The sequence below is a fragment of the Mirounga leonina genome, unplaced genomic scaffold (assembly GCF_011800145.1).
Source record: "Mirounga leonina isolate KUSES-001 unplaced genomic scaffold, KU_Mleo_1.0 Mir_167, whole genome shotgun sequence".
NCBI lineage: Eukaryota > Metazoa > Chordata > Mammalia > Carnivora > Phocidae > Mirounga > Mirounga leonina.
Genome location: NW_023270422.1, coordinates 698,643 through 711,023, shown reverse-complemented (window position 1 = coordinate 711,023; position 12,381 = coordinate 698,643). Strand labels below are relative to the sequence as shown.

At 40.0% G+C, this 12,381-nt stretch overlaps 1 long non-coding RNA gene across 1 annotated transcript; it reads right to left on the bottom strand.

The window, feature by feature from the left end:
* Positions 1 to 750: 750 nt before the first annotated feature.
* On the bottom strand, positions 751 to 12,082 carry LOC118016434. The gene is made up of 2 exons (XR_004680826.1): positions 9,552 to 12,082; positions 751 to 1,766 (listed from the first exon to the last, which is right to left on the bottom strand). It is a non-coding gene; the product is annotated as an uncharacterized LOC118016434 (long non-coding RNA).
* Positions 12,083 to 12,381: the final 299 nt, after the last annotated feature.

Sequence of the window (12,381 nt, the reverse complement as noted above, 5' to 3'; positions counted from 1 at the left end):
TCCCTTCAATTACTAAGTATATAACCACCAGCCTCACACAGCAAAAAGCACAGCTCTTTCTGCCCATGGGTCCTGTCCCTGTGCCACTTAGATAAACTTACTAAGTTGCACCGTAAAGGTCTCAAGAATCCTTTCTTGACTGCTGTACTTGACAACCCCTCATCATTTTGGGGGGCCTGTACAGGGACAGCGACAAAAAGAATCCAAGAGCTTCAGAGTGGCTTGGTAAGTCTTTACACCCCCACCCCCACCTTTGTTTCTTATTTGTTCTTTTTCAGAGAGGTCCTGAATAGTACGACCCTTCAGAATGTGCCTTGTCTGAGTGCTCAGTAGAAAACCTCCTGCCTGTGGCTACAGAAAAGGACAAACTCCTGCCACCTGGCTGGACACTAGTACCTTGGCCATAATGGCACTGGGCTCAGAAATCAGGCTCTCCCTGTTTTACCTGTTCTTTGAATACCTGTATTCTTCTAGGGCATTGGACAGCCATACGGGTCATTAGGACGGCCGTGAATCCTAAGACTCCCGAGGAAGGTATCCTTCTCAATAACGTGGTGAGATCGCTGGATGAGCATAAAATCCAAGATACATCAGACCACATGCTTCTAGAAAGGGACAGGTTGGAGTTATTACACAGTTGGGGCACTCCTCAATAGGAGACTGCTCCCTTGGGACTGGATCATGGATAAAGCTCATGAGAAAGTTGTTTGGATTAAATAGGAGTCCCATACTTTCATTTTTTCATGTCTCTCATTTGTTCTTACTCGTGGGCTATTTGGTGTTCTTGGTCGTGATCTTAGATTAAAGATACTTCTAGCTTAGATATAGGATGCTTAATATAAAATAGCTGCCCCTTCTCAACAAAGGGCAGGACTGCTACCTCATCCATTAATACTACATCTAGAGGCTTTCAAAGGGTATTATTATTGGCCACCAAATATATTGACTCCCTCAAAATTGAAAGAGGCAGCCTCAATTTTTGTGGCATTTCAGTCCATCTACTAGCACCTACTGTAGTCGAGGATGCAGTGGGAGAAGCAAAGGGAGATCAACATCCCTTCTCTCAAGTAGTACAAGGGTGTCAGAGCAGTGAGGAAGGATGCCTCTTGCCACTCTGAACCCCAGGAACCTTCAGCAATATTCCATGGGACACCATTTGGAAGCTGAGGGGGATTTTGGTAATGGACTCTTGGTTAATATATTTTCCTCATTTTCTTGGATTTAACTATGGGATCAGCTTCCTCAGTCCCCAAAAATTCCCTCTTGGGCTGTCTCTATGAGGCAGTTTGAATTTTTTTAAAAAGTGCCAAACCCTACTTCCGGCCCCAAATAATAAACATTCCACCCCCTAGTGGACAACTGTCAAGAAAAGATAGAAACCCATTCCCTACGATGTGCAGCTCTCTCTTGAGCTTGACTACTCTCAGATCTCTAGAGTGTACTTTTTTTTTCACTTTAATCAACTTTCCTGCTTCTGTTACTTGTGTGCTGTGTTGCATGTCTGTCCTTGAATTCCTTCTCATGACAAGACCAAGAACCTTTGGCCACTCCTTTGGATCTGCCTGGGTCAAGGCCCCATGGCTCGGGGTCTCCCCAGTTCACCTGGCAACATCTTTTTGATGACCACAGAGGGATAAGGTAACAGCAGGTTGAGTGACCCTCTTCGTCCATGAGTCTCCTCCAACTCTCTCCTTCCTTGTGCTGGAGAGTTGCTTAGTCACTGTTCTCTGTTCTCCTCTCTCTTTCTGATCTACCTGGGAAAAGGCCTAAAAATGAAACAAAAATCGGTGGTACACCAGATTAAATGCAATCTCAGTGCAGGGGAGACTTCCTGTCTCCCAAGGAAACTCATGTTGACTGACAGGAAGGATGGGCAGAGGTTCTGTCTTCAGGCGGCATAGGAGGTTGAAGAGGTGGGCAGGTTGGGGATGCCCTTCTGCACCAGGGATGATAGTTTGATGGTTCCAGGGAGATGTTCTTGGGGGTCCAGAGTATCCAAGGTGATGCTTTTGGGGTTTAGCAGGGATGCCTCTAGTCCAGGAGACTCTCACTGTCTTTCTTTCCTCTAAATCCTCAATTCCATCTGGCACTCCCTTGGGATGCATCTTGAGAAACTGAAACCTGTTTAACCCTGATCCCTCATATGCTTCCTTTCCAAGTCTGCTTCTTTTGTAACCCTGTTGGCCTCAATATAAACTAGAGGACGGGGAAGTCTGACAAGAAAAGTGGACAAAAATCCCATATGGTCAGGCCTTTGTGACCCTGTATCAAAACACTGATCTGTCCATACTCCTTTAGGTGGCTTGAGAACACCCCTCTCCTCAGCCTCTACTCCTCAGTCCACCATCAGCTCAGCCACTGCAGGCCCTTACTTCTGTTAATCTGTCATGTCACCTGTGTTCTGTCACGTTCTCTATGCGCCCCCCAACCTCTTGTAAACAGGTTGCTGCCAAGATCATGTACATGCCCCCCTCTTTCCCAAGTTCCTCATTTCCTCTTTGTGTGCTTCTTTTGTATGTCAGATCTGAAATGTATCTTGAGAGGACTAAGTGAATGTTGCCTGACTCTTGTTGTATGTGGGGCCTTCTCCCTCATTTGTTTCTGGGTTAATGGCTACGATTCTTGGAGCCAGTTGTCTGTGGTTAGTCTGCTTTGGTATGGGGACTTTAAGACATATTCCAGCTGCTGAAACTCCTTTTCTTTCGGGGAGGTGCCCCATCTTCTCCCGCCCAACATGGACTGCCTATTTTCACTTTTTATTGGTGAAAAGAAAACGTGCATCTGTTCGTCTGTCTGAACTGACCAACTTTAGGACCAGGAGTCCTCTTTCTTCTGTCTGGGCTTTTATCTGCCTCTAGCCTTGCTGGTGGTACCTCACCTCTTCTGCTTCTACCCCCTCCTCCTCCTGTTTCTGCACCAGCCTGGGTGTGGCTTACATAACCTGGTCCTGCACTATTCTCCAGGCCTCTGGCTCCTGCTATCCTCACTATCAAGGAGAGAAGAGCACCCCAAGCTGTTGGGACATCTCCTTTTGAGGTCCAAACTGAAGAACCTCCCAAATCAGCACAAAGGGGCCCAAGGGTTCCATTGGACTTAAACCACCCCTTCAAATTTTCCCACTGATGCCTTAAGTAAAATTGACAGTGGGGAACAAATTGATTAACTTTTGGCGGGTACAAGTGCAATATATTTTGTATTAAAGCTAATTTTAGTTTGTTAGTTTAAGATAGACACGTCTTTAGAGTTACCTTTTACCTGGGTTTACTAAAAGTCAAATAAGTTGCAATTTGTCAGCAAAAGATGGATTCAAATGATGGTTAATTTTGTCTGTCTCATAAGAGCTTTTATGGGTAATTGTTAGGAATGAGCAGGTTAAATAAACAAAAAGGTTTATAGATAAAACTTTTAAATAGCTTTCAAAATTTTTGGTAACCTGAAACTTAGAAGTTTTGTTAAGTCAAATGATAAACTGGATTGTGTTCATTGGATATCTAAGTCTTCCAAATAAGATAAGATTAATGATACAGGTTTGTGCTTTTGGCTTATTGCAGAGAAACCGAGGGTACTTGAGTCTGTTGGTAAACATGCTTTATGCTTTATTGAAAGACTGTACTATGGGAAAACATATGTTTTTAGAAATTATGAAATGTATTCATAAATTTGCCAGTCTAAAGAATTCTGGTGTAACAGTTCACAATTGTTTACTGATGTGGAGAACAAAGGCAAAAGGAAATGTAGATATAATTAGATTTCTTTCTAACCTGCAGCACACTGACAAATACTCGAGACTAGCAGAGTATGACATTCCTCCAGAACTCCCCACTGTCTTATGTTAATGCTTTGCTTGACAATAGCTAGGCCTCCAGGATCCTGTAAGTCTCCTTTAACATATGAAAAACCCTTCAGAAACTTCCCATTGTCTCTACCTTCCCCATCTTCAAAGTATATAATCAGTTGTTCCTCACAATCCCAGTGCAGTCCTTTCTGCCCACAGGTCCTGCCCCATGCTATAATAAAAAAACACCTTTTTGCACCAAAAACATCCCAAGAATTCTTTCTTGACTGTTGGCTCTGAACCCCAACATTTCCACATCATTTTGGCATTACAGTGTGCAGCCTGAGACTTCTCATCTGGACTTCGAAACCTCAGTGCAAACTTGGTAATTCCTCCTCTTCCTTTACTTTCATTTCAGGGGCTCTTCAAGGAGTAGGGTCTTATTGAAACACTTTCATGTCAATTGCTCAGGCTGCAGTCCTCTAGTCCGTAGCTACTCTACAGGGAGGAAGAGAAGCCTGCCTTTTGGCTGGAAGTTAGTACCATGGCTGGAATGGTAATAAGACCCAGAAACTTAATGCCCTCTCTTCATTCCTGTCCTTATACAAAGTTGTCTGTTTGGGGCAGGACAGCACCTAGGTCACCAGGACAGCTGCCGATCTTAGGACACCTGTGTGCGGTTCCCTCCTCATTGGTCTAACGTGATCCCCTCCATGTCTCTAGCCAGTTCTGGCCACAAAAGCTCCACCCGAAGCCAGCCGAAACCAGTACCTGAATAAATTAAAATCCAACTGGGGATCATTTCCTTGGGAAGTTGGCTATAAGAACTACATGTGTTAGAATGTTGCTTAAACCATTATGGGTTTCTATCTTTACTGTTTTCCATCAATGTCGCCTACTGACTACTTAAATTACAAAATTGGGGAGTTTCCCCTTGTGAAACTTAGCTAATGTTTTTCATAGGTTAAAAATGGCAGGTTCTTCATGGCCTTCAGGGCACAGCCTTCACAGCAAGGCAAGGCAAGGCATGGCACGATATCTTGGTCCATTCTCCAGCACCCATTTGTAGCTTAGGATGCAATGGGGAAGGGTGGGGGGAGCGCCAGCATCCCTCCTACAGGGCCTTTACAGCGGGACAGTGATTAATGGTGCTTTCGTTTGAAGGACTCCTCTAGTCACTTTTGATACCTGGAACTTCTGACATATCCTGTGTGGGATGTCACCCGGGAGTTGGGGGTGGGGGGGAGATTTTTGGTAACCCACCTTCTCTCTTCTTCAATTCCCAAGGACTCTCCCTTGGAATGCCTTTTAACCCACTGGAAACGATTCAGATTGTAAAATTTAAGAAAGGACTGACCTCCTGTATCAGTTAGGTCTCTTCTGCAGTAAACTGGGCAAATGGACCAGGCTGATAAACTCCCTCCTGACATGGTGGATGATAATTATCTAAATAAGCCTCCTCCAAATAAACGCAGGTCGCTGGAGGAAACACAGGCCATCCCTAATGAAGGGGACCCTGACTCTCTCACTGTTCCTCCTGATAGACCCAGCTTACTTTAGCCGTATGTGGGGGCTTCTCCCTCACTCACTTCCCAGGTTAAAGGCTATAATTGGAACCAGCTGTCTCTGGTTAGTCTACCTCAGGACGGGGATTTTCAGGAATATTCCCAAGCAGCTGCTGAAACTCCTTTTGTTTATGGGGAAGTTTGCGGTCTTCTCCAGCCTGATGTGGACTGCCTGTTTTTTTATCTGTCCAAGCTGATGAGCTCTAGGACCAGGAAGACCTTTTTCTCTGCCCTCTTGGCTTTTATCCACCTCCAGCCTTCCTGGAGGCACCTCACCCCTTCTACCTTCCCCTCCCCTTCCTCCCAGTTTTGCACCACCTTGGGTGCAGCCTATATAACTGGCTCCTATACCATCTGGGTGCCTCCAGCACCATGGCTCCTCTTCCTTCCCTCACTGTCAAGGAGTCTAGAGCACTCCACTGCACTTACACCACCCACTTCAGATTTCCCCAGGAGTATCCCAGGCGAAAATTGGCAATGGGGAACAAATTGATTGACTTTTGACTTTTAGAGTGAACTCAAGTGGAACATAATTCAGTGTTTAAACTAACTGAAGTTTGTTGGTTTAATTGAAATAGACATGTCTTTAGAGTTATCAGCATTAAATATGAAACTTTTATTCCACCAGAGATTACTGAAGGTCAAATAAGCTTGTGTTATCTTTCTTGCACTTTGTTAGCAAAAAGATGACTTAAAATGATGGTTAATTTTGGATGTCTCAAGGTTTTCATGGGTAATTGTTAAAACAGCTTTCCAAGTTTTTGGTAACCTGAAACTTCAAAGTTTTGCTTGGATAATTGAATTTGTTGGACATCTAGGTCTTTCCCAAATAGGATAAAGTGCTAAAGTATTGATTACTGAATGTAGGTTTGCACTTTCTGCTTCTTATTGCAGAGAAAATAAGAATATTTGGGTCTGTTGGAAAACATGCTTTGTGCTTAATAGACTGATTAGTTTGCCATCTAAAGAATTCTGGTGTAACAGTTCACAGTTGGTTACTACTTAGTTTTCACTAGAGACTAGGGTTTCTAAGAGTTAAAATTCTGCTAAATGTAATTAAGACTGATGGAAATAAGGGAAGCAACTCTGAATGAAAAAGTTGTAGGTTTATGAAGGGAAATCTCTGAAAAGGAATTTTATATGTGGTCAGGACTAAGGCTGAAATGAATGGATTTTAAAAGTACCCTGGTATAAGATTGAAATTCTGCTTTTCCCTCTGTTAAAAATTTTTTTTCCTTGAATTGTTGAGCCCCTGCTCTTGATAAGAAAATACAGTTTTTAGTTTTTTTTTTTTTTTTTTTTTGGTCTGCCCAGAAAACCAGTTTCTATGTTTTGTCTTTATCAGGTCTTTGATTACTTAAATTTCACTGTTAAAGGAGTTAAGTTTTGCTAACAACTATATAATCCTACATATTTGCCTTTGGAATCTCTTATTACCACCTTGGTTAAATAAATAATTAAGTTTTAAATTTTGTAATGATCTGAAATCCTATTTAGGCATGTGTTTTATAACTTTCTAAGGTTTTTAAACAAATTTCTCTGGCTTTAAATTGTAAATGTAAATTTAATTTTTGACCAATTAGGCTTGTATATTTGGTATGTTAAGTTACTCTGGAAGAATTGTCAAACAAATAATGGTAAGCCTTAGGTTGTATGGGGTGGGTAAATGCTATAACTGTTCAAATATATACATATATATGTGTATATGACATTCCTGAAGTTCTAATATGTTTTGGTAATAAGGTTGTCACTTAACATTCTAATTATTGAAGCATTAGGTGTCATAGAAATGACCAGATTTGTCAGCTACATTGTAACCTCTCATCAGATCTTTAACCATGTCCATTCTTGAGTCTTTTTGTCATTTATAGTTATTCTCTTGCAAAACATGTTTCATCTTCAATGAGATTCATAAATAGGGTTTTTGACAAATACAGGTTTTCTGATCTCTTTAAGATAATAAAAGTAAAATGGGTAAGAATTTCCAGAACTAACTAAAAGTTGCATTCAAACTAAAGAATAGTAACATGGGACTAAATAAATTAAGGAAGAGGACCGTGGTTTTCGTGACTCTTGTTTGAAACATTGCTGGTTCTCTAATGTTTGCTCTTCCAGATTAAGGAAATTTTAAGATATCTCTATGACTTATAGAAATGTGATAAAATATTCATTTGTGAACAAATTGAAGCATTTACCTTTTCTCTTTACCTGAGCCCTGTGAAATTCACAGACTCTCACTGAGTATTCTGACTTTCATGGCAATCATAGTTATTTGCATAAGTTCATTAAGACTCTGTTCTACTTGTGACAGGACACCACTGGAAACATTGGTATTTTACCAAGGCTTTGACTGGAATGTCATATTTGAGAGACATGCATCGACTCAGATATGACCATGCAGCTTTAAGGAACTAAGGTTGACTTTATGAAGCATGAAGCCAATAAAGCCCCTTGGAAATATCAGCCTGATACCTTGCTTACAGAGTTCCCAGCAGCCTCATCAGGTGAGTGAAGAATGTCACTTCCTGGCAGGTGCAGGAACCTCAGTCTATTTTAGGAACCTCAAGAAGAGGAAGTCGCCCAAATCTACAGGTATTGCAGGCATGTCTGATGGCAAGCACTTGGCTTGGGTTCTGGCCTAAAGAGGCTACTAAAAGTTTGATTGACATTCCTTATAAAAAGTTCTAGAAAAGCAAATTTTAAAAGATCTGTATGATCAATCACTATTCTTGCTGAGCTTATGTAAATAATTAGGCCAAGTTTGTTAAAATTGGACTTGTTTTACAAACGATTAGTTTTGATGTGGTTATCTCTGGAAATGAGGGTAATTATAGAGAATTATGTGTTTTTTAAAAGATATTTATTTATTTATTCCAGAGAGAGAGAGCGAGAGCATGAGCAGGGAATAAGGGCAGAGGGAGAGGGAGAAGCAGGCTCCCCGCTGAGCAGGGAGCACCATGTGGGACTCCATCCCAGGACCCTGGGATCATGACCTGAGCAAAGGCAGATGCTTAACTGACTGAGCCACCCAGGCACCCTGAGAAATTGTGTTTCAAAAACACATCTTTGCAGAGTTAAATTTTAACACTATTTATTATAAACTAGGTTAGATCCTGAGTTCTTCTGGTTTCCTCAAATATCTGGCTATGGCTCTCTAACTAAGGTTTCCAATCTTCTTCCATTCCTCTTGACTTAAAATCACTAAAAACTAAAACTGCCCTTTTTCCTAAAGCCTTAAAAACTGATGCTGGACAACTTGAGATAAACTTCAGAGAAATAGCTCATGTATACACAATCTTCTTGCTTGTTATTCTGTGAGGATAATAACAAGATCTTTGGGCATATGATTATGTGAACAAATGGAAAATGGGATGGATTCCCCCAACTCTTGTATATGCAAAGCCTTAACTCACTGGTAGACCTATCAATAGAGAAAGACTATACTGCTTTATTAAATTATTCACTCGAGGCTGGTTTAATTCATGAGTTACTTAATAAGTATACTGATCACATGCTCCCAAAACCTGATTTAACTATAACTAAAAGTCCACCCCATGTTAAGTGCTGGAGACATGGTTTATTTAAAAGATTGGAAGTCAAATATAGCAGGGGACTTAAATCCAAAATGCAAAGGTCCATATCAGATCATATTAGGTACTCCTACTGTAGTAAAATTAGAGGGACACTCTTCATGGGCTCATATATCTAGAATAAAACCTAACTCCTTCACAGGAAACCCATGAACAAACTAATGTGCGTTCTAACTCCTGTGAACCTGTAGAAGATCTCAAACTCCTCTTCAGACAACAATGAAGGTTGTATATTTTCTCTTTGTTTTCTATTCATCTATCTTAGCTCACAATTCCTTTCTACAGTGGGCACAACATTACACTAAACTACAAAATCAAACAGCTTGTGGAGTTCTGTCAAGTACAGCTGGGTTATCCTGGTGGATTTCTCCTATACGAGGTACTGACTGGCATTCTCTATATAATTACATTTCAGAAATAATACATAATGATATCATGTTTTGTGATCAGTCTATCACTAATCAGAATGTTTTTTCCTGGCCCATGATCAATAGGACATGGAATTTACCAGGACATAACCAGACCTTTTCATACCATCAAACTATTAAAATATTAACTGATTTTACAAACCCACAAATTGATGCCCACCACCGAGTGCCTAAATTACAAAACCCTACTTACCACTATACGGAGGATGGCATATATCAAATTTGGGATGTGTATTTATGGCTCACACCCACCACTGCACAGCTCAGTCAAAGGCAATTTTATGCTGGGAACAAAGAAATCATACATATGATACCTGGGTAAATAGCACACGTCACTTAGGATGGCTACCATCAGAAGCATGTTCTCAAACCATTGTACTCCAGGCTACTGACTGGTTTGCTACTGATTGGAAAAGGCGACCTGGAATCAGATGGCTAGCTCCAAACGGAACCCACTGGTTATGTGGGATTAATCTATGGCCCTGGCTTCCTCCAGGGTGGATAGGTCGTTGTACCTTAGGTTTTGCCTGGATTCACGGGTGGATTCCCAAACACTATCACTACTCCAGCTAATCTTCCCAATTTAAAATAAAGATGGACATGATCTGTTTTTCATTGGTATGATCATTTGGCATCCATTTTTCCTCCATCTGTAGTATTAGAAAGTAATTTGGCATAAGGAGGTCCTTAATAAATACCCAAATTGGCGCTTTAGACGATCTCTCTTTTCTTTAGTGATTGGTTAAACTCCTGACCTGGAGAAAGACTTTGGTCAACTATCAAAGGTCTTTTATTCAGGCTTCTCTTTCTCATAATAATAACAACCATATTTTGTTATCTTTTCCAATGTCTCACTGCCTGGTGCTGAGACTCCTTCATTGCCATAACTTCAAGCCAACAGATGTTCCTTTTTACTCAAGAAGGTTGATATATGTTGTCCACCTTGGACTGGCTGCTCTGCCTTTGGAACTCTCTCTCTCTATATATACCCCCAACTGACCAATGTTCACCCATAGGTAGGGACATCTCTACACCCATATTCAGCAGGAAGAAGTTACAGAAGATGAGCACTTCCACCTTCAACAACCTTAAAGTTTTAAGGGTCAGAACTGTTCAGCAGGGAATGATGTGGAGAACAAAGGCAAAAGGAAATGTAGATAAAATTAGATTTCCTTCTAACCTGCAGCACACTGACAAATATTTGAGACTGGCAGAGTATGACATTCCTCCAGGAACTCCCAACTGTCTTAATGTTACTACCTTGCTAGAAGAAAAAGGAACATTAACTTACAATAGCTAGGCCTCCAGGATCCTGTAAATCTTCTAAACTTTTTGGAAACTTCCCACTGTCTTTACCTCCCCCATCTCCAAAGTATATAATCAATTGCTCCTCACAATCCCAGTGCAGCCCTTTCTGCCCACAGGCCCTGTCCCCATGCTATAATAAAAAACACCTTTTTGCACCAAAAACGTCTCAAGAATTCTTTCTTGGCCGTTGGCTCTGAACCTCAACATTTCCACATCAGTTATTACTTAATTTTCACTGGAGACTAAGGTTTCTTAAGTCAAAATTCTGCTAAATGTAATTAAGACTGATGGAAATGATAAGGAAAGAAAGTCTGTATGTAGCAAAGTAGGAAATGTGTAAGGAAGGTATAAGAAATGATAATACATTTTGTTGAGGGAAAAAAAAAAGTAATTGTGCCCTAAAATCAGACTGGCTATTTAGAGAGAAAAGGCTTAGGACAAAAACTGAAAAAGAGAGTTGTATATAAGGTTTGTGAAGGGAAATCTTTAGAAAGAATTTTACATGTGGTCAAGACTGAAACTGAAATAAATGGATTTTAAAAGCATACTGGCATAAGATTGAAATTCGTCTTCCTCTCTGTTAAAAAGACAGCTTTTTTGGATTATTGATCTGCTCCTGATAAGAAATTGTAAACAAAGGTTTTTCTTATCTGCCCAGAAAACCAAAGCTTCTATGTTTTGTCTTTATCAGGTCTTCCATTACTTAAGAAAGTTAAAATTTCTCAATATTGAAGGAGCTAAGTTTTGTGAACAACTGTATAACCTTCTGTAGAATCTCTTACTGCCAGCATGGTTAATTAAGTATTGAGTTTTTTATGCTGATCTGTGATCCTATTTAGGCATGTGCTTTGAAAGTTCCCAAGATTCGAATTCTAAATTAAGTATTTTCAACTAATTAGGCTTGTTTATTTGGTGTTAAATTACTTGGGAAGCATTGTCAAATAAATGATGATAAACCTTAGGTTATGTTGTTTGGGTAAATGCTATAACTGTTCTAGAAAATATATGAAATTTCTGAAGTTTCAAATATGTTCTGGTATAAGGTCATCACTTGACATTCTAATTATTAAAATGCTATGTGTCACAGAAATAAGCAGATTTCCTTGTTAACTGCATTATCATGAACTCTCATCAGATCTTTAACCATGTCCATTTTTTAGTCTTTTATCATTTATAGTTATCATTCTGATGCTCTTGCAGAATGAGTTTTGTCTTCAAGGAGATTTATGAAAAGGACTTTCTAACAAACAGGTCTTTGATATCCTTAAGATCATAAAATTAAACTGGGTAAGAATTTCCAGAACTAATGGGAAAGCTGCATCAAAACAAAGCAAGAATTAGTAACATGGGACTGAATGAATTGAGGAAGATGATTATAGTTTTTTTTTATGACTCTTGTTTGGAACATTGCTGGTTCTCTAATATTTGCTCTTTTATATTTAAGGAGTTTTTTCTCTTAAGATATCTATAACTTACAGAACTATGATAATATATTCTTTTGGGAACAAATTGAAACATTTAACTTTTCTCCTTACCTGGACCCTCTGAAATTCAGAAACACTCAGTGAGTATTCTTTCTTTCATAGCAATATAATTATTTGCATAAGTTCAATGAAACTGTTCTCCTTGTAACAGGACACCATTACATTACCATTACTGGTTACATTACCAGAGCTTTGACTAGCATGTCATATTTGAGAGAGACATGCATAGAC